Source organism: Bombyx mori, chromosome 8, assembly GCF_030269925.1.
Source record: "Bombyx mori chromosome 8, ASM3026992v2".
NCBI lineage: Eukaryota > Metazoa > Arthropoda > Insecta > Lepidoptera > Bombycidae > Bombyx > Bombyx mori.
In genome coordinates this window covers 8,462,876-8,487,259 of record NC_085114.1, presented here as the reverse complement: position 1 = coordinate 8,487,259, position 24,384 = coordinate 8,462,876, and the positions used below count along the sequence as shown (strand labels likewise).

At 35.8% G+C, this 24,384-nt stretch overlaps 1 protein-coding gene across 3 annotated transcripts in view; it reads left to right on the top strand.

Moving 5' to 3' along the window:
• Positions 1–24,384, top strand: part of LOC101745493 (protein alan shepard) — a 150,775-nt gene that overhangs the window by 46,245 nt on the left and 80,146 nt on the right. Inside the window, exon 1 of one of the 3 annotated variants that reach the window (XM_004932221.5) lies at positions 17,228–17,551. The exons of the other annotated variants lie outside the window; for them this stretch is intronic. The gene's annotated coding sequence lies outside the window, so the exon portion shown is untranslated. Of the gene's footprint in view, positions 1–17,227; positions 17,552–24,384 lie in introns of those variants that run through there. 3 annotated transcript variants of the gene reach the window in all.

Genomic DNA, 24,384 nt, shown 5'->3' with positions numbered 1-24,384 from the left:
TTCAGCTAAATTATTTTAGTCTGCCTCTAAGGTAACTATCGGCCTGTTTTGGAATCCGGATAGATAATAGACGGGCAGGACGTGACGTCATCAGAACAAAATGCACATACATCCTATCTTGATGCAATCAATTACCATTTATCGTGGGTATTTCACTTAGTGGGTGGTTTCTTTGTAAAAAGATTATCTAATGTATGGTCATAAACATTTTTTTGCCAATCACAGCTAAAATATTAAAACAGTTCGGCCAAATCGAACTGTTCCAGACTGTTGCATGATAAAATCATAAACTTATCAAGAACTGAAACAATAACTTGTGTTGAAAATTGCAGACACAACGAAATCGAGAACACAGGGTTAGATGAGATTTAGACTTACTAAAAGGATTATCAAGAAACCTGTTTGTGAAACTTTAAATTGCATTTTAAATTATTCTCGTTAATATAACGCTCATTCAAACAGGGCTTTTACTTATTCAGAAAGCTTTTTAAGTGGAGAAGTAAATAAGGCACGTCGGTGGTCTTAGACGCTAAGGGTATAAACAAAACCGTCCTTTCATTATGCATAGCGCGTCTCTCTGATTAATATCCTCGCTCCGAAGTCGAAAAAATATGCGGCCATTACGCAAGTATAATGTTTACGAGATGTAACGTCAAAGGAATTCATCGGAATCCCGTAGAGCTCCACGCAAAAATCCAGTTCTAACGGTACTAAAACATTTCTATCGAAGACTAGCGTCTGGTCTAGTCATTACGAGTCTCGCATTTGATCTAATTGTGGCATGCGGCCACTGACGTAACGGGCTTTCGAAGCGGTTGAGTGACCGCATCACATACTACCAAGCAGTACTACCGAACGAATTGAATATACATCATTCGCCAAAGGAGCGTTCTGTAAAGACGATCATCTTAATTCTGCAATGTAATACGGCATGACTTGACCAATGCATGAGCGCAGAAATAGTCGAGATGCGTTTGATAGCGAGACCGAGTGTAAAATAAAACGACCTTGACATGAGTTTATGTGTTTCGTGCACTGCTCCTCTTAATTTCGCAGCTATTCTAGGACATAAAAAAGACTTGTACAAAAAACTTTAGTCGGAAAGTCGTGTTCGATATTGAAATGTAGTTTCTGCGTTTTTGTGGGTCGTGACCGCATAGAATTATTTTCTCGTTCAGCGCCTTCCGGTTTTGAACGACTAGAAAAGACGCGGACATTTTATGAATGGTGGGGGCATGAGGCCATATCGACTCATACGGCGTTGTAAAAGTTACACACTCGCTGCATTCAATAGACGAAACACGTAGCTAACGACATTTAATTAATGCAGATTATTTTCATTTAATTAATAACTTTTTTTAATTAATTTTTCATAAATTATACGGCTACTTTCGACTAAGTCATCAAACCTTAGATATTACGTAAGCTGTACTTGAAAATCGAATTTAGTAGAAATTAGAAAGAGAATAATTTTTCTGCCATAAATTGACACAAATAAATAAGGGTAATAATGAATCTTGTTCATGCTCCTTTGCACCATCTCTAACACGAATGAAATCCCGTGAATTTTCTGCAAAAAAATAGTTCAACCTTGTACGATCAATTAGGGACACAACAAAAAAAACTAGACAAATAGGTCAGTCGAGCTGTTCTCAAATCATAACTCTGACATGTCGTCTTTTCGCATTAAAAGTGTACAATTTCCAAAAACATTCCAAATTGAGTTAATATCCGAAATCATTTGGTATCACCAGTATTTTTCTAATAAATACTGTCCAAAGAGCGTAGTTTAGTTTTAGTTTTTTTTTTTGTTTCCTACTGTTATGTACTATGTTTTGACTACTATTAACAAAATTAATACATAATTTATTATCTTATATAACTATCTTTATATAATTATCTTACTTTAAAAGACAGATAATGTAACTGGTAAAAATTAAAAAATAAACGTTGCAAAGATGCTTAATATTAAAAATATCACATGTTGAACCTTTAAAACGCTCTCCTGTAAAATTAGTAAGTTTTGAGATTATACAGTTTTAATGCGAAAAGACGATATGGCATTGATTTCTATTTAAATAAACCAAAATATTCTCAATTTTTTATATTTTCTTCGGATAAAAAGTCGAAAGAAATAAAAAAACACTACTTGACAGCCACTCCAATTGACATGTCGATAAGCTTAGTAGCTTTCTGGTTATGGTGTCCACAGGCTCCAGTAAGCGCTTAACGCCGGACGGGACGTGAACTCGCCTACCCATCTACAATAATAATCTCTATATATAAAAATGAATTGCTGTTCGTACTGGAGAACGGCTGGACCGATTTGGCTAATTTTGGTCTTGAATTATTCGTGGAAGTCCCTGGAAGGTTTAAAAGGTGAGAAAATATAGAAAGCTCGGAATTATATAAAAACAAACAATTTTATTTTTCCTTTGATGTGTCCCCTTGATGTGTATTTTATTTATCGATTGAGGCACTACGAAGTCTGCCGGGTCAGCTAGTGGAGAAATAAAATAAAAAATTAACAAAGAATATTTATATTTCAAGAAACATTACGATAATACTTATGTTAAACTACAAAATCTAAGAAACCGTTCCAAGCCGTTTCCCGTCCCGTCGTGTCGTGTCTTGGGATATGCGAGTACGTGTATGCAATCTATTTAACATTGTTAATGTTGCGTGATTTCACTAGCGATATGCAAATAAAGAAGCTACTTATATTATAAGTGATATTGTTTTTTCAAACCCATTTATGAGAACACCTATTTATTATTTATTTAATTCTTTGTTCATTTTTACGATTTCATTATATTTTACTCAATATATTTTTGTTATTTTAAAAAATTATTGATTAGAATGTTATTATAATACATTGTTAAATTTTAATAGTGTAGTTTTTATTGAAAAATACACTTAAAATAACCAAATTAAAAATTTCATAACTTTTACCTAATTTTTGCAAAAATACCACAGATTACTTACGAACATATTATAATTGTAATCTGAAGTTTTCGTGGCCTATGAAGTTTTCGTGGCCTATGAAGTCTTCGCAGCCCAATGGATAAGACGCCCAGTGCATTCGTATCAAGCGTTGCAACGGTGTTCGAATCCTACATACAAGTACCAACTTTACTAATGAAACACATAATTACTAAGTGTTCACGATTGACTTGACTTTTAAAATCAAACCGGCAATATTATAATTTGCGTTATCACTGATGGTAGGACGTATTGTGAGTCCACACGGATAGGTACCACTAACCTACCTTGGGATTACAGGGGGATACAGGGATTTGATATTTGTCAAAATTTTACGACATAGATAGCATCATTCAATGCGATTCTACATTTTGACTTGTCTATTAAGCACCGAACACTTCATATCTTTTAGATCAATCTATATTATAAAAATATTATGACCGTACTAAATATATAAATTGCCTTGATAAAAATAAACTATATTAAATTTGAACTCAAGGTTAATAAAATGGTTGCTTTATTCAGATTCCGAAGTTTATGGACATCGCCAACCACTTAACATCACATAGGTCGTGAACTCGTTTGCTTATCTAAAGAATAAAAAAATAAATGAACAAAACGTTCGAAATTCTCGCACGTGTTTAGTTTAGTTTAAAAATATAATAAAACAAGTAACGTGCCAAAAAAAAAATTAGATAACCGTTGTGTTAAATTCGATTTTATACGACACCCAAAAACGAGTTTATTGTTATCAAAACGATAAATTAACATAACAAATGTAATCGCCATTAATTTGCTCCGCCTCAAAAGGCACGCAATAAAACGGTGTTCGGAATATTAAAAACGTTATTTTGTATCATTTCGTTCTCACCGAGCGAACGTGATCTTATAAAGAAAAACTTCGTGTGTGGCGATTTGTAAAGTCGAACGTACGTGGCCTTTAGTTTATCATTCAAAGGACAGAAGCTTAAATATATTCATGTAATATGAATAAAAAACAACAAAAAAAATTAGTGCCTCAATATTTGGATAATAGTATCACGATACGCACAACCAGCCGCGCAGAATTATAATAATTGCTATTTGGCATATTTGAAATTGATTTTCTCCACGAAAATAAAATTTAAGGAAACATGCTTTTTTTTTTGTATTGCTTAGATGGGTGGACGAGCTCACAGCCTACCTGGTGTTAATTGGTTACTGGAGCCCATAGACATCTACTAAGTAAATGCCGCCACCCACCTTGAGATATGAGTTCTAAGGTCTTAGTATAGTTACAACAGCTGCCCTACCCTTCAAACCGAAACGCATTACTACTTCACGGCAGAAATAGGCAGGGCAGTGGTACCTACCCGCGCGGACTCACAAGACGTCCTACCACCAGTAAATTGCACCAGTGTATTTTTAGTTTTCACCGGTTCTATTATCTCTAATCAATTGCGGCTGCAGTAATGCACGTACATATGGCACGTTCTATGTTACAATGCGCTTTACCGCTAGAATAGATAGGTGCACGTGTAAAAAAACGTTCGTTTATTGCAAATATAATCACCGCCGCTACACCTGGATGAAGCTTTAAAAGCCAAACAACTTCAGCTCGGTTCAATTAAAGAATCACACGCTAGCGTATCTTAATGGCTTTTTTTCTATAAAACTTAAGCTACTTTAAAACCAACCAATTTATTTATTCAATTTAGATGTTTAAAAAGCTATTGTAACACTACTTCATGTTAATTGCAATAAAATTCGCTGCATGTTCCTATTAATAACAAAATTTTATATTTTTAAAAATCGTCGCCGTACTTTATAAAGGCATGAAAGATGTGTGCACAAATTGCGCACCTCAATTGCTAAAGCAAATTGAATATCAAAGCGAACCCGCTTTCCCGAGGTCAGGAGTCATGAACTATTTGCAGAATGGAATGTTGTCATAAAGGCTGTGGTTGTGCATAATAACTATGTGGTTTAAACTATGTTAAGCATGTTAAATATTTTCGTGAATTAGTTAGAGAAACTATTATCAATGTCGAAATAGATCATCGTCAATCAATACATGTAATAAAACGGTACAATCTAGTGTGTTTGTACATTGAAGAAAAGTAATTAAAATAGAAAGGGGATAATTAAAGAAGACCAATACAAAATAAAGCAGCTGTTTTGTCTTTTTGTTCGCGCTCATCTTCAGAACAAAACAAATAAATTAAAATCGAAAGTTAAAAAAAGTTTTCGTCATTCAATACAATGGTCTTTCCAGTATCACCAGGACAGGTGGGTGAGCAAGGGCTCAGCCAGGAGGGAAGGGATTTGCTAACAGCTTTCCGAGTGCCTCCAAAGGAGATCTAACAACTCAAGAGTAACTGCTTCGTGAATGAATCTACTACCGGATCGAAATCGCGACCCGCTGAGAAAATCCGGCGAGAAACTCAGCGGGCTGATGTTTAGGCTAGTCGGACTCTTTGCCGAGTTCGACGAGTACGGGTACCGGAGTCCTTGAGCCTGTTCCTAGTGTTAGAGCTAAAAGCGTCTAATGGAACGGTTATTGGATCTGATGGATTCGTAAGAACTTACGTGTCTAGGGCGTCGACGGTGGCTCCGGCGTGATCAGGATTCGGGGAGTAGTCAGTGGCAGCAAAGATAACGCGATTATCATAAAGCATAGCTTTATCGAAGTACCGTTCCGACGCTAGAATATGAACTAATAAAATTCTAATTTATCCTATAACCCTAGGACAAGTATTGCTCTAATGTTACATTACTGTATTAATATAACAGTTTCCGATGTCACGGACAGATCTAAATATATAAAGCCTTCTACTCGTGAACTAGTACGTCGTCGTCGTTAATGACGTCAAAACCAATGTGCGTCATGCTTTTAGACACCCTACACTTTTATCTGTGTACAAAGGCTTGCGGCCTCAAGTAAATTTAATGAATAAGCGGAAAAGATAAGAAAAAAGGAGAAATATATAGCTCGACTGTCGAACCCGTTATAATAAAACATGTTTTCATGTGTACTATTAATAACTGTGTACTATTGCTAACTACCAACATCTATATTTTTTCTGCCGTAAAGCATCGATACGCTTCAAGTATGAAATCTAAGGCATGCATATATATGAGAATTCGCTTCATTTATTAAGCTAAGTGGCGGCATTCCAGTTGTGGTATCCTTCAATGATAGCTAAGAGGTCCATGTGATTGTCTCTACATCTAGGGTTTCTAAAGCAATAAAAACAGTTAGCATACACCTTTGACGACCATCTTCTATTGACCAACTGCTTACACCTTTGACGACCATCTTCTATTGACCAACTGCTTACACCTTTGACGACCATCTTCTATTGACCAACTTCCATTGATTCCTTGATCATTCTAAATCTCAGTTATTCAGAATAAAAAACGACAGCGAAGAACATAAAAACGATCTTGCAAGATTTACCTTCTGAGGTTACGACACCTAGAAACTTATAAAACATCAATATTTCAGAGGTTACACGACGTGACAGAATTAGCTTTAGTTCTTCGTCGGATTCTGTTAACTTGCTTTGGTACCTTAACTCGCCTTCAATAGAAGTTTGCTTTTAAATAGCTGTTCGTTTTTATTATGTACTGTTTAATTACGCCTTTAATCAATAGAGCCTTTAATTGCGGTATCATACGAGATTACGGTCAATGCGTTTTGTCTTAATGGTATGGTGGGAATATGACAGATTTCCTTCAAGAGGTTATCAATATAATTTATTTCCAAAGGTTCTTGAATTGGTTTCAGATGCTGAGGTTTTTTTTTATTAAAAGGACTTAACCTTACCATAGCTTTACAGGTGGTTCGCGTCTTGTGAGCACGCACAGGTAGGTAACCGCCCGCCTATTTCTGCCGTGAAAAAGTTTCGTCTGCAGGCGTTTCGGTTGAAAGGGTTATAAATGGTTGAAGGGCTATAATTCAGATATCTAACTGAAATGGCTGGTCTAAGATGGTATTAGTATTTTTAACGTTTACTTCTATTTTAAATGTAATAACTATTCGCCCAATCGAATTGTTACTAAAGTGTTTTCTTTCAGAGGAAAAATATCCTTGGTTCGGCTTTAATAACCATACATAGACCAAGAATACTCTAGAACTCAAAATTACGCAACAAACTACACTATATCATTCACTTTTGAAGTTTAAAGCTACATCGCGACAGTTATGCAAAACCTGTTTTTTAACTCAAACTAGAAGTTTATTCAAAGAAAACTTCGTTACGACTGCTTGATAACCGAAGTCAAAGTTTTATACTTAAATTAAAAATACGAGGATCCCGTTATCGTAATAAAATTCGAAATCGCACCGGGAGAAACTTCGCTTCCTGTGAGTTCAACTAAACAGCTTTAGAACTTATATTGCTTTTTCGGATTATACATAGTTATAACGTTTTATTATTATTAATAATGGATAATTTTTGACATTCTTTCTGATTTTTGGACATCACCAAAGTATAATAAATAAGGCGTTCGCCCTCTCGGCAAGAACGCATAACTGCTTTTTCACATAAATAGATAGGAGGATAGCACCTGAGTATTATTACTTATACAATTTAGCTAGGTAGAAACTGGGTGGGACAGCCGTTAGTCTATAGAATTTAGACTTAGAACTTAAGTCTCAAGGTAGGCAGGATCCACATTGTGAAGTAGGCTTCACTAAATAGCAGATGCGCCGTGAGCTCATTACCGTATGTGTAATTATTATTGTTATGTTTTATTTATAAATTCATAGTGTGAAATATAAATACTAGTCGTTTTATTAGTTTAATGTTTAGAGAAGTCGCAATGTAATCCAAAGGCTGCCGACAGACGTTTCCAAATCTTGATTTGTTAGGGGTCCTTCGGAGGCGCTCGGGCAGCTGTTAGCAAATCGCACTCCTCCTGGCTGAGCCTTTGCTCTTCACCTGTCCTGGTGAAATTGGAAAGGCCTCCGGGCCACCAATAATCCTTCAATCATAAAAAAAAAAGTTTCCGAAGTTCTCTCGTATATCGCCCACATTTATTAATCTGCAATTGTGTAAAATTTAATTGCAACTGCATGCAGCAGAGATGCGATGAATGTTGCGATGGATGTGTGATGGAGTAACGAGAATGAATAGAATAGGGAATCAATATGTTATAGGAAGACTGAAAGTGGCACCTGTGACAGAGAAGCTGAGAAGTGGGCGTTTGGGATGGTATGGACATGTGATGAGACGAAATGAGAATGAGGTTGGTAAGAGAGTGTTAAGTATGAATGTGGAAGGATATAGACGAAGAGGTAGACCTAAGAAGAAATAGATGGATTGCGTGAAAGACGATACGTGTAAGAGGGGATTGAGCGAAGAAATGGTATATGATAGAGGGGTATGGAAGGAGAAAACAAGCTGCGTCGTCCCCAAGTGACTGGGAGAAGGGCAGGAGAATGATGATGATGATATGATTTCATTGCAATACAATAAGCTTAAAATTTGTTAAATTTACTGTTTGTAAACTTAATTTAGACGAAATGAGGACTCCGTGTAGATTTAATTGGCATCCTAGTTTGCTCTGTGGATTAGCTGTAGGTATCTGTATTCTTACCTTTTTTAAGTTTAGGGTATATGACGACTCTAATTAAGATATCTTTTTTCAAATAAACAATAATAAATCTGCTCAAATGCAATGTTTTTTCGTGATTAACATATTCTTTTCTCGTACCTATTTAAAACGATTACTGAATTATCTAAGTACTTTATTGTAACGCTTAACGCAATCAAGATAGTGCGAAATCGAAAAAGTCGTCGAACTTAAAGATAAGTTGAAATCATTAACGTTATCACTTTTTATCATCTTAATGACGATGGTGAGTTTTCTGAGAAACGCCGCTTGGTGAATCGTGCTTATGAAAGATTGATCGAATAAATTGGGTAGGTAAAGAAATTTCTTTTTTTTTGACGTTCACAAGTATGTCTTAATACCTTTTGTGTTTCTGAGACTGGCGTGATTTATTTCATTACATAGTAGAGGTCAACACACTTTAATGTTAGTTCTATTAGTGATTTTAAATTGCCTTACTTCTAAGAATCCAGGTTTTCAAGTTTCCACAATGACAGGCCCCCGTCATTATGGAAACTTGAAGGAATCTGGCGAACCTTGGAGCAAGACCGTCTCGAGAAGTGGACGTCACTGGACTGATGATAATGAGGACGAGTCAACAGAAGAACTGGCGAAAGAATATCACTAATGTTAGTTCGTATTAAATTGAAAATTTTCCTTTTTCTGTTTTTACCGTAAGTACAAAACGGAACGGTCTGCTAGTGAATGTAAATCAGTCGAAACTTCAAAAGAGATGTATAATTAGAATTAAAGAAATATTAGGTTTCGATTATTTACTTTTTTATATGGTGCCGTATACGACGTGTAGATAACCAAATGAAACAGGTTATTCAATAACCAATAGTTGCACTGACAAACATATTACTTACAAAAACCTCAGAGCGAATTAATTCTGACTGAAATATAAAATTTTATTTTTTGGATAAGTTAAATTATATAATAATTAATTTATATTGTAGTTAATTTATATTGTACACTATTCCCCTCTTATACATCGTATTTCACTCTGCTATTGGTTTGCTGGAAGAAAACTCATGAATGAGTTAAGCTCGCCTTTGTACATTGATTTAGACATTCTTTAAATCTGTTTTTTATTGTATTTTCTTTGTGTGTACAATAAGTATAAATAATAAAATTTTAATAATTCATGTAGTTCATTTCTGGCGGTGGGCGTATTATGATCTCGCACAGATTGCTATCATCGTCCGGACTATTTTTATCGCGTGACAGTTGAAGTTTGAAAGTTCAAAGGTTAAACATTACAATTGAGTGTTAATCACATGGTTCAAGGTATTCATGTTATATAATGGCTTTGGGTTTCGGTGGCTACTTATTCCAAGGGGCCTTTGAACTCGTCTACGTATTTGGAGCATTAAAAACCAACAAGATTCTGCGAATCTCATTCAAACTTCACCCAAAAAACTATCCTAATCTAGAAAGGTGTAAAATTCGTGTCATACTTTGTACTTATATATGTCGGCGTCACGTCAGGGCTTTCACACATAAGTTATTTTACAATGAAAATACAATACAATTCTATAAAACTTTAATATTACTTGCTTATTACAAAAAGCCACGTCTTAGTGCTTACACAATTAGCGATTTTGTGTTGGTTGTAGGAACTACAACTTGTTTTATATAAACAAATGTAATTACTGCGAAACAATTCATAAAATATAGCTTAATATTCACAATACATATTCTAATGATTTTTAGATGACTCTGACATTAATTTATTTTACATAAATTACTTTTAACTTATACAAACTTACATTGTTATTATCCAGCCTAATGGTAGATGGCGCCATCATCATTTGCATAACAATTTCAATACTTAATTAAATTATTACTGTTAATTATAATATAAATTATTATTAATATTTATGCTTAATTAATATTTAATTATTTATACAGTCATTTGTGTTCTTAAACAATAATATAAACATTAAACATATGCTAAACATTTTCACATCAAAACAGTGTCTGCTAAATATTAAATACTAGCGACCCGCCCTCGCTTCGCTTCGGAAACTGTAATTTATTATTGATTTCTCCACTATTTAACGGATGTTATTATACATATAAACCTTCCTCTTCAATCACTCTATCTATTAAAAAACCCGCATCAAAATCCGTTGCATAGTTTCAAAGATTTAAGCATACATAGGGACAGAGAAAGCGACTTTGTTTTGTACTATGTAGTGACGGTAAAATAACAGTTTCATCTTGCTAATAATAAATCAATAATAACGTAGAATAAACTAAACTATATATTATTATTATGTTAATTATTGTCAATAGTGGTGTTTGCGCCCATATTATTATATACATGTACACATTCACGTGAAAGCCACGGAGTGTTTGTGAAACACAACAAAACCGCTGGTTTCGAGGTTTCGCTTCGTGGCGCGGACGTCCGAACGTGTCACTAACAGCATCAGATTATATCGAGAAATCCAATTTCGTGGTTTCTTTATCGCCCTCGTCGGGCAACTGGATTCTCTCCTAAAAATTTTCACATTTTATACAACAACAAAAAAGAGTACTTTATAAGCGTTCTCTGTGATTACGCGGTACAGCGACCGGCACGGGACAAAATACTCGAAGAGCTGATAAGATTAGAGTTTCGTGACGTCAACGCGAGTTCCAGTAAAACAAATCATTTTAGTAATTCTTCGAGTATCTATCGTTTTACTGGTGGTAGGACCTCTTGTGAGTCCGCGCGGGTAGGTACCACCACCCTGCCTATTTCTGCCGTGAAGCAGTAATGCGTTTCGGCTTGAAGGGTGGCGCAGCCGTTGTAACTATACTTGAGATCTTAGAACTTATATCTCAAGGTGGGTGGCGCATTTACGTCGTAGATGTCTATGGGCTCCAGTAACCACTTAACACCAGGTGGGCTGTGAGCTCGTCCACCCATCCAAGAAAAAAAAACAAACGTTTGGTACTCGGGAACTGCTGCGGTAAAGCTATTGCATAGCATTTTTTATCAACTTATGCAATCATAATTAGATAATGATAATTTAATATTAAAACAATAATAAAACAAGACCACGCTATATTAAACATTAATAAAAGCAAAACATTAACTGTCCCCGTCACACTCATAAGCTAGACCGCCCGAGAGAGAGATGGGCAGACTTTTCATGATGCGCATGCAGTGTGACGTTACGCCACGCGCTTATTCACAAACACTACACAAGCGCAACGTGTGAATGTGTTGAACGCGAGCTACATGGAGGCGGAGTGACGGGTGTAAGGTTTTTTTCGTTACGGAATTTCATGATTCGGTCGCCGCGCTCAAGGCCCGCGATAAAAGCTATGCAATAGCTTAAAAAAAAGAAAGTTTTCAAATCAACAATCTGTACACGATACAATTACACAACATTTTACTTTTACGTTAAATCAGCTCATTTCGTTTCTAGGTAATACGTATCTAAATTATTTCTGTTCCTTGCGGCTCTCGGAGTAGGATTCACTCTTTCCACTTGTGTGTATTGCTTTAATCAGCGCCTTCCGAGCGATGTTTTTTCACACACCATTTGCTTCCGAAACGAAATCTCTTCTACTGAATTTCACAACAACTATATTATTTATTTTTTTAGCAAATATTCGTTGGTGACAATGACGAATTTACCAACAAGCTGGCCAAAGCCTTAATAGAGAATCAAATGTACAATTTCTCAATTTTATAAAACCTATAAATGTTAAAGAAAATAAATAAACTAAATATTTCACCGACCAAGTATTAACTTGGTAACAAATTATTGTTATTCGATAAAGTTGTACAAGTTTGTAATAAAGTTTGAGAAATGAACTTTATGTCAACGTAATACGCTACCGAGCTTCGGCGTAAGATAAATGAATGGATGTAATCCTAAGGATTACATTTTCGTAGATTTGTTTCATATCTTACATACATATCTTTTTTTATTAGCAAATGAACTCATGGCTCATCTGGGGTTAAGCGTTGTTCGCGCAGTTCACAGAAAATGTTTGCAAAGTGCCATTAGACTTTGAAATGTACTTAGAACCTTGCCCTTTCCGCAATGCTTGTCCTTTTAAAAACCAGTTTTGATAATTGTCCTCTTTGTTGATGTCTAAAATTAATGAAGATCACGTACGTACGATCAGGTTTTAATTATGAATAACATAGCAGCAATTCTGAACCAATTTATAATAGACTGGTTTCTGTTTATTTTGTATAGCATAGTCATTTGAAAAATAAGCTGTCATCGCTATTTAATTAAGAATGTACCTTTCGAATTCTGATTTACAGTACACTATTTATAAGAATTAGTATTTTTTTTAAGTTATAAATCCGACAAGTCAAAAACTTTTTTTATTATAATAATTTGTACGGCTTTAGGTCATCATAAGATACGGGTATATGCGACCCTGAGCTTCATCGGTCGTCCAAAATAGTAATATGAACTTGATTTTTCCTTTTTTAAATTAGATGAGGCACTGTTGGTTTCAAATCAGGCGTCAATAGTAGTACATGTGCGCTTGCAACGACTCCTATATCGCGGGTTGAAAGGTTATTTTTTATTTTATGGCCCTTGTAGGCAGTTGAGCATACGGCCCATGGACTTCAGCAATGCCAGGGGTAGAGCCAAGCCCCTGCCTACCGTTAAGTATTTTGTTTAAGTGACGTTTTTGCAACTTTACAGGAGAGCCGTTTAAAGTTTGCAATTTTGAAAAAATATCATAAACCAATAAACTTCTTCAGATATTTTAATGCGATAAACTTTATTAAAGTTCAATTAAAAACATCGAATTGTTGATACTAATACCAAAAATATTTTTACCCCTCGATATATTATTATATCATTGTTAAAATAGTGACTACATATAAAATCTACTTAGATAAACGTTTTTAATTTGTGTAGTCACTGGTAGTAGAGCGTATTACAAGCCCTCGCGCTTAGGTACAACCACCCGGTACATTTTTGCCGTAAAGCATTCAAGCGTTCCGGCTTGGGTCCGACAGACAGAACTAAGAGGGTCAGGGTATACCTTATACTTCGTTATACTACACAATTGAAACATAGATCTTGTGCCTCAAGATGGGTTTTGTTTTATTGCCTAGATGTGTGGACGAGCTCTCAGCCCACCTGGTGTTAATTGGTTACTGGATCCCATAGACATCTACAACGTAAATGTACCACACACCTTGAGATATAAGTTCTAAGGTCTCAGTATAGTTACAACGGCTGCCCCACCCTTCAAACCGAAACGCATTACTGCTTCACGGCAGAAATAGGCAGGGTGGTGGTACTTACCCGTGCGGACTCACAAGAGGTCTTACCACCAGTAGTTACGCAAATTATAATTTTGCGGGTTTTGATTTTTATTACACGATGTTATTCACTTCACCGTGGAAGTCAATCGTGAACAATTGTTAAGTACGTATTTCATTAGAAAAATTGGTACCCGCCTGTGGGATTCGAACACCGTTGCATCGCTATATACGAATGCACCGGACGTCTTATCCTTTAGGCCACGACGACTTCAAACTGGGTACTTCAAAGTATTCACATTCTGCTGTCCATAGACTTCGTTGTCCATTTAACACCAGCTAAGCCGTGAGCTTGTCCATCCGTCCGTGCAATATAAAAAACATAAAAAAGTATTTGTTGAAAGGGCACACATAAATTACGTATTTTACTTACCTTGTTCGTTCAAGGCTCACAAAGCGAGCGCTATTCTTTTCCGGATTAATACGACTTTGTAGCTTAAAGCTCCGAACTGTCGCATTTACGTTTACCAGAGGTATTCGTTCCGGTATGCTTACGAAGAGAAAGCCACTGATGAAAAATATTAATTTCAGCCTTTAATATTTCAATCCAAAGCCTTGACGGTCATACTTATTTTTCTTTACTAATAAAAGTTTGAAACGCGTTGAGTTGTTCGAAAAGACATATATTTTCTTTCGTATGTAGAGATATTTTACAACTACTATAACTTGATGTATATTACTTAATTCTTAAAAATATATATGGGTGATTATACAAAAGTTGGGTAACTCTTGAGGATATTTTGTTTACTACAGTTATTAAATCAAATTATTATAAATTCGGGTATATATGATGGCTAATCTAATGATTATCTTGTTCCAAATCGGGCCAGTCACTTTTTTAAGTAGATTGTGAGATATTTAATTTTTTCTGTATTTGACTGCCAGGGAACTGACGCGGCTAACATAGTACTGATAAAATACACAATTTTGTAAGAATTATAATGAAATTTAATGAAAATTACTACAAATCTCTTAGTTTTAATAATGGCACATGTCTTTTAAGTATTAAAAGTTCTTAGCAACAATTAAAAATAATTATTAATATGTAATACTGGGAGAAAATACTATCTCAATTTTCAATAGAGCCTTTTGACATTTAACGTAATGTTATTCACTTAACTTTTACTTCGTTTTACTTAATATTTGAAGTAATCAACAAACAATAGAAACAAAAATCTAACAATATTTATATATATTATTAGTTTATCCTTTTCAAAGTTGTAATGCTTTTTTGATTAGATTAGTAAATTTATCCGAGAACAGAAAGTAATATATTTGAGTTAGTGATTATTTGCCATGATTTAATGCTTTTGTTTGTTCCTCTTTTCTTATATCGTCAACACATAGGTTTAGATTCGGTTATATAGAAAAAATGAGGTTCAATTTCATCCCTTCGTCTTCTTGATCTTATGTTTTGTTTCCATATGTGGTGTCCAACATTTTTTTTTTCTTATCTTCAATTAAATGCCTCCATTTGGTTTGTTTTTCGTCAACTCTAAGGGACGAATTCATAGACAGTCTAGTAAAAAGTGTCATTACTTGATCTCAGATTATTTGAAAGAATTAGATATATAGAAACTGAATTGTATCAGCTGTTTGCGCACAAAAACTAATTCCGATAACCAGATGCCAGTCCCGCACTAGCGTTTTTGTAGGAGAAATGATAACATCTGGTTAACGTGTTACTACCCTATGCGTGTTTACATTTCACGATGTGAAATTGTGTAATGGGTAAATAAATTTTGTGGGCGTTCGAACTATCAATACATACAAAGATACCGTAAAAGACGGTGTTGAAAAATATTGAAGTACATTGAAGATAGTGATTAGAATAGAAAGCGAATAAGAATAAAAAAATAACAGAACATAAATCACCTTTTTTTGTCAGTTTATTTGTTCACTAAATTAGAATGAGATTAATTTGGAGCAAAATTTAAATTTCGTCACAATCGGATGTTGCAAAAAATTGTTTTGTCATTTAGAGATCTTAGAAGTTATATAGCAAACACCATTACGTACGTATGTACATAAGTAGCTCTGCCTGTCTGTGACATTGTCACGCCGAAACCACTGAAACAAAATTCAGTATGGTAATCGTTTCAACCTAGGAGAAGAATATAAATTGCATTCCACTGCTGAACACGACTTTTGTAGATAGAAAGCAGAAAATAATTTTCCTTAACTTAAAAAAAAATTGAACTATTACGAAAAAAAAACACTTTTCTCACTAGTACCACACTTCTACGAGTATACATATCTTATTCAACGAATAGGTTTATCTCAGATATTAATTTACACACTACAGGGAGGATGCCGGTTTTCTAAAATGCGACGGGAATATTGTAAAAGGTATTTTATACAAGGTATCTATTAACGCGCTGGTAAGGCTTTATATATCTAGAGGCATTGCAAAAGGATAAAAAGGACTATAAAGCAACTCGTACGGCGGGTTGGTTGCAAGATGCAGAAATCTGTGCGGAGCGTAGGCGTGGGCGAACCGGTCTAGACGAGATGAACTTTAAGGATCCGACAAAACAAAAATAAAAGTTCGCAATATCATGGCACCGGCCATGATACGCCGGTCACTCCAGCCGCGATATCATTTCAATTTAAAAATAAATATACCATGCTTAGGTACATTCTGGAAAACTATGTGAAACTGGACACGAAGATAAACTATTATAATTTTCTTTGCTTATGTAAAGAACATTTAAACATTAAAACTATTAATTTATCTACTCATCGTTGATAGAATATCTTGATAGTAGTATTTTTTACTACTTAGACTGATTTCTGTAACAGTTCATTGTAGACTCCTCGGGGAAAACTTCTAATTTACCTCGAGTGCACACGATTGGAAGAAAACACAAGGGAGGGTGTTGTGCCGGATTAGATTAACGCCGATAAGATTAGTGGCGGCGTCGCTGCCGCGTCCGACGCCGAGGTGTACTAGCCGTCTACCACAGTACCTACATAAAAGTGCTAATTGCTTACTACATATACTTCCTTTCTCCTCGATCCTACGCGTAACTGGAAACAAAAGGTTGAAATAAAATTTTCCTTGCAATTTCAAACATCGACTTTGAGTCGGACACCAAATGTTGAGGATGTATTTATAAAATGTAGATACTGCAAGATTCTAGAGCTATCAAATCTATACGAGATATGTACTTAGCTATGAGACTATTCAGGTTTTCATGAATATTCAACTCGTTTCTCTTCGGATTCGGACTAGTGGAGTTTTGCAGGCCGAACTCGGGCGGAGCTGCACCCTAATGCAATGATTCATATTATTCGGTTTGCGGGCGAGTTGAACGTCTTCCATTATTGTCATTCATCGTAGGAAGTGGGCGGCGAGGAGAAGCGCGGGTGCCGGCGGCAGCCCCCCGCCCGATTCTCAGTCGCTCGTCGACACTCTCGCAGCCAGCACGCGAGAGTTGCGATGCATGTCGCCTACGTTTGACGCATTCAGTCGCGGTCCGTGTGTGTGTGCATCTCCGTGATTCGAGTTCGAAGCTCGATCGAGCCACGTGCAGTGCAGCATTCGCTTCGAGTGCACCCATCGGATCTCGCGGTCCGATCGGAGCGACTATTCCATTGACAACACCATCTTTCAAGCAGCATCCGCCGGCTCAGCTGACTGGAGTGTCCACTGCCTACGAGCGCACGGTGAGTGCGATCGATCACTGCATGCACGCGCTCGTTATCGCTTTATTGTGTCTATTTCGAGGATCTCGCAAAACGACACTGAATCTTTTTGACAAAATTAATATACGGGATATTGTCATCGATACACAGCTTCTGCGCGTAAACCATAACGTACCGACCTCAAAAAAGGAACCACTGGATGTTCATTAAATGTCAAGTGGACTTTGCGTTCATGATTCATACCTACATCAGAATTTACAATTGTACGAAATTATAAGATGTCGCAAAGATATCTCAATTCACTTGTTGCTTGTTATAATATTCTTCAAGAAGTTTCATCAACCAATCGATAAAAAAAAGACTGTCAAAGACTTTTGTTGCCTATTATTATTGTTGTTTCTTATTTAAAATATAGATTCATAATGTTCATGACTCATACGATTAATAAAAAAATATTAAGCGTATATTACCGACTATATTGGATCATACAGCTCAAAGTATGGCACAGAAAGTGCTTACAGAACTCCCGTTATCTTTTATCAATTGCTCTTGTGAAGGTCGAACTGATAAAAAGATGCCAGTAGCTAACAACGCTTTTGAAAGTGACATTAGAGTCAACTTCATGAATATTTTTAATCACTAGAAGAAAAAAAATGGGAATGAATCTGCTACCGTTCGTTTTTTGAAAAATCTCGGGAAATTATGGTTCTTAATTAAGATTAGTTTTAAGCGTAAAGTTTTAGGCTAAGAAATATAAAGTTCCCACTAAATATGGAGAGAATCTCACTAACATCTGAAATTTACAAAATGAAAACGGTGACTGTGCGACTGTCTGTGGGTGTTTCGTTGAAGTTCAGTTAAAATGCAATTGTAGATACCTACCTACCTAAAAGCTGTGCACGAAAACTGAATGATTTTTTTTTTATCTCGCCGATTGTTTTACGTAATTAGCGGACAAGTTTTAGTAATGAACACATCATAAAATTTAATTTGATACATATATAATATATTTCTCTGGTTATTAAATAAAATATTAAATTATATATATATATAATAAATAAAATATAATTTTATCGTAAGAAAAAGAAGATTAAAAGAGTTCCTACGTTGTCTGTGTACTTGTCGCAACAAATACATAAGTATATTACGTAGGTATGTAGATGTGTATGCTTCAAAAGTATTGCAATATTGAGTAGTGTTATTGGTATGGTATTACTTGTCTAATGAAAATATTATATTATATTATATTATATTATATTATGTATTATAATATCGATTTATTAATTATGTATCTAATTTGAAAAGTAATACTATATCAAAAACTATTCAATATTGCCAATACTTTTGACACACTACAACTTGTTCGTAGTTATTTCCAAAAGAACCATCCATTTCACGGCAAAAAAAACAATTAAATGGCAACTAGATATCAGTGAAGCCATTCAAAATTTATTTAGTAACTCAAGCCGATAACATACCAAACATGTCTGAAGCGTTGATAAAAGGAACGTGCGACAGAACTCGTTTATTTGTTCAGATAACAATTTTAAAAATATAACAAAATGACCAGCTAATGGGTCAGTCCATTGTCATGAGGTTATTCAACATTGAAGAATGCGCTCGAAGCATTAAGGGCAAATAGACTCCCATATCGCCAGTACAAAAGAGTATTGACACAACGAGATAAGCCTATCTCAGTGTACACTAATGTACGCAGATATCTGGCCGGCGAGTTTACACTCATTGTTCCGTTATCATGTACGGTTAGCGCATTATATTATTATGTCCGATAAGCAAATAAATTACTTCTCTAAGGTCGACAGCCACATTGTCCGTCTCGTGACGACATCTCAACTAGCTTTTATGCTTTTAGACGTAAGATAATACTTGATGTCGATAATACGGCTATTTGAGAAAATATGATGAATGTTCACAAACTGAGTTTTGCTTTGAAGGTTTCGAAAATACATGCCTAGTTAAAAAACTTAACCTCCTATTAATAGGCTCATCTGCCCAACTAGAAATACCCGTGAATATGATTCCATACATAATTTTATATTATAAATTTAGTGGAATATTGAATATTAACACGCTAATTTTATTTTATTATTAAATCTATGTACCTATGTATAAGTCTACGCACATATGTACGTACATATGTATGAATTAACACAGCAGTAGTAAATTAAAGAAGTTTTCAAGAAAAACTGCGATAATTGTGAAAATTGTGATGTTTGTTCGTTCGTTAATTCGAAAATAACATAAATTATGAGGATTTTTTTATTTATTTGAATGCTTTAAATAATATTGGTATACAATTGATCTCGCGACGAAGCCTAGAGCCATATAAACAGACAACTTTATTCACAACTAATATAGACTTTTCCAATTACATCTATAAAACGCTTGTAATAATAAGACAGTAATTATTACCTTATGATTTTGCTACGGAATTACCCTTAAAAGTTCGATTTTTTTTTATTGCTCAGATGGGTGGACGAGCTCACAGCCCACCTGATATTAAGTGGTTACTGGAGCCTATAGACATCTACAACGTCAATGCGCCACCCACCCTGAGATACAAGTTCTAAGGTCTTAGTATAGTTACAACGGTTGCCCCACCCTTCAAACCGAAACGCATTACTGCTTCACGGCAGAAATAGGCAAGGCGGTGGTACCTACCCGTCCGGACTCACAAGAGGTCCTACCACCAGTAAAAAATACTATAGAATTAGAAAGATTTAATCATTGTAGCTGGATCAAAAGGATTTGTAACGCGCGGACGATATCTCCGTGACGATAACATGGCTTAGCTGTCTCATTCGTATTGCAATCAAGTAGTTGGCGACGAAGTGGCGCTGGTTAGTTTGCGTTCGTTCACTTTGTTGCTATATTTAGTGGGGACGGAGTCGGACATTGAGCGTCTGGATTCGACTGCACGCGGAATGCAGTCACTCAACTCCTGACCTACCGCAAGATTGTAACACCGCTGTCACAATTTCTTTACACGCACGGGACACATGCATTGGATGCACCCGACGCATACAGGTTACTACTAGTCACTGCGGATCCATCACGAGCGGTGAAATTAGCAAAGAACACTCGACACTAATTAAAACCGGTCAAAGTGGTTGGATTGCGGAAATCAAAATATAATGTGGTTTACACACACACATACTCAAATATGTTAGAGAAGTCTCTTATTTACACATACATGAACACGTGCTCGGCATAATCTTCAAGTAATTAAAATCGAACTGCTTGCTAGTTACGTTAAATTTAAACAAAATCTTTGGAGTAAGAATCTTTCAAAATAATTCTCTGAAAATCGCTTACTTACATCATAAATAAGACAGCAAACAGTACCCTGAAAATCCCTTCTGGCTTAGCCCTTTAGTCCGCCCACCGTCCTAATGAACTAGAAAAGCAACCTGGCTACCGGTAAATCTGTTTCAAACGGATAGCTGAAACCTTTTTATAAAAGGAATAAGTAGTCTTATCTATACTAATATATAAATCTACAGTGGTTTTTACGGATGGATAACTACTGGACCATGTATCCGATTGACTTAAAACTTAGTATCCATGTAAAAAATACATGTACTTAATGGATAGGCTAATATTTATTTATGTGAGTGTTGGACTCCCTAATAATAATGACAATAAATAATAATGTTAATTTTAAATGCCCAGCGAAGCGGACGAGTACGGCTAGTACACTTCTAAATCTAGAGAGGATTTTACAATCAGCAAATGCCACTTCTATTTACTGTAATCGTGCCTTTTATACATCCATTTATAAAACAGGAATTCGGAATGCCTTCTCTCGTCTGAAGTCAATAAATTAATTGAATCAGTAAATTACTTGGAAGATGCCGCCCACTTCGTTCAAGCCATTTTCCGTTCACTATTGCTCCGAGTAAATAGTTCTGTGATGGACGTCACAGAAAACGATGATCCAATAAATATAACAGTTGTAAATTATGTCAATTGTGTTGAATTTTCATATTAGATAGCATAATTTCTGTCATCATTATCCTGCCCTTCTCCCAGTCACCTGGGGTCGGCGCAACATGTTTTCTCCTTCCATACTCTTCTATCATATACCATTTCTTCGCTCACTCCCCTCTTACCCATATCGTCTTTCACGCAATCCATCCATTTCTTCTTAGGTCTACCTCTTCCTCTAAATCCTTCCACATTCATAGTTAAAACTCTCTTACCAACCTCATTTTCATTTCGTCTCATCACATGTCCATACCATCCCAAACGCGCACTTCTCAGCTTCTCTGTCATAGGTGCCACTTTCAGACTTCCTCTAACATATTCATTCCGTAGCAGATAACATAATTTCTGTATCTGAAAATTTTAACTATGAAATTTTAAAAACGGAAAACATTATATTGATTTTTAAGATATTTACGCTCGAAAAGGTGAACTATACAACTAAATAAAGTCGAATTTCCATAATACCCCTATCATTGTGGCTAAAATATCTTATATGACTATAGAATGTTCGATTTTTGATTAGTGGATACAAGAGAGCGACCACGTGTTTACTGTAACTATTCCTTCGTGTTTGGTCCGTTCTAGTAACTCTCTTATTTGTTCATCTTGTTTCCTCCTCTGTAATCCTGATTAATCCATTGATAAAGCGCATTGTGAACCCACTCGTGTCTGTCTTGGTAGTACTTGCCGGTTGCTGCCGTAAAGCTATCTTACGTTCGTCGATATCCCAATATAATTAAAATTTCGCGTCCCATATCAATACAGCCGGCAGCATTTTGTGCGTATGGGCACCGTTTATCTACCCGTCTACGCTGTCTAAAAATACCAACTCCATAAGTCTTGTGGATTGTTAATTTCCTCAAAACACACGTAGGTACTATAAAATTCTAGCTACGTGAAGAATCACGCGAGCAGAGCACATAGATTGTTTGCGGCGAACGATAAAACAGAACGATAAACTAATATTCATGCTGGAAGCAAGAGGCTTGAATAAATGCTGAGTCGCAAGTGTCTGGGAGCGGGGTGCGTCGGCCGCGACGGCGCCGCCGAGGTCAGACGGTGCTATTAGATCCGCAGATTGATCGTTGCTCTGTCGCATTTCGACAAACTTTAGGAAATCACCAAGAGAAAGATATCTAAATGTTATCTACAAAAAAATATCGTTATATCAATGGTGCTGTGTTCTGGTTTCGTAAACCGGACTAATGCTATAGAAGCTCGTGTAACAACGTAACTCATTATTGTGTCCTTCGAATATTCAAATAACAGTAATCTTGTAAGGCATGTCTACGCATCGTATTAACTTAGCCTTATACTTTATATAACATATTTTTACACTATGAAGTGTTTTTGCGTGTTCGCTGTTTCACCATTTTTATGTGGCCCAAGCATTGTGTAGGGCTTCCTGCTGAGCGTAATTAGTGCCTCGTGCTAAGTTATATATATATATATGTACATTATATATGTTCGTTTAGTCTGTATGCCAACGAGGTCGTCTCACAACAGTCACAACCCTGGCCTGTATATATGATACGCGCCTTGTAAAGAACTCTTTGTTCTTAATGCAGCCGCTGCATAAATGTTCGTGAAATGAATTATTAATATGAAAACATATTTGCTTTAATCTTATCTTATACTTTTAAACGAGCAATTCTTGTATATTAATATATATATAATCTGAATCTCGGAAACGGCTCCAACGTTTTTCATAAAATTTAGTATACATGGGCTTTCGGGGGCGATAAATCGATCTAGCTACGATTTATTTTCAGAAAATGTTGTTTTATTCGTGTTTTCAATAATCAACTCTTCCCGACATCTATTGGCGAATAATAATACTATTTTTCGTAATTGAGGGCAACTAACCGCTTTAAAGACAAAACAAGATGGCGACATCAAAAAAAAAAAAAAACAGCAAAGCTCGGTCTTCATCTAGTGATACTTGTATAATACAATAAAAATAATCATCGTCATAGATATATCTGAAAATATGTAATAACGTATTTCTCGAAAACACTTAAACATGTTTGTTACGATATATTTTAAGTATTTTAACATTAGTTTCACATTAAGGTCTCCAAGGTCGATTTCACTTATCAATAATATGATTCATTTAGCGGATTGATCGCGGTTGGAAATATGTACTATTTTTTTAACTTAAAATATAAATATAGTAGTCGTCGTGGCCTAACGGATAAGACGTCCGGTCCATTCGTGTTGAGCGATGCACCGGTGTTCGAATCCCGCAGGCGGGTACTAATTTTTCTAATGAAATACGTACTCAACAAATGTTCACGATTGACTTCCACGGTGAAGGAATAACATCGTGTTATAAAAATGAAACCCGCAAAATTATAATTTGCGTAATTACTAGTGGTAGGACCTCTGGTGAGTCCGCGCGGGTGGGTACCACCACCCTGCCTATTTCTGCCGTGAAGCAGTAATGCGTTTCGGTTTGAAGGGTGGGGCAGCCGTCGTTACTTGAGACCTTAGAACTTGTATCTCAAGGTGGGTGGCGCATTTACGTTGTGGATGTCTATGGGCTCCAGTAACCACTTAACATCAGGTGGGCTGTGAGCTCGTCCACCCATCTAAGCAATAAAAAAAAAATAGGTGTTATGCATTTTTTCCTACCGAACAACTGTTTAAAAGGCATGCCAATATACATATATAGCCTTGACATCACGTATACAGAACACGCAACGATATACATATTGTACAAACGTTATCGGAAATATTTGCTGCAACTCCCGATAATACGAGAGGTGCTTCGCGAGCCATACTGATAGCCGCGTTTAAACTCGTTTCCAACATAATTTCGAACAGATTTCTGTATGTATTATAAT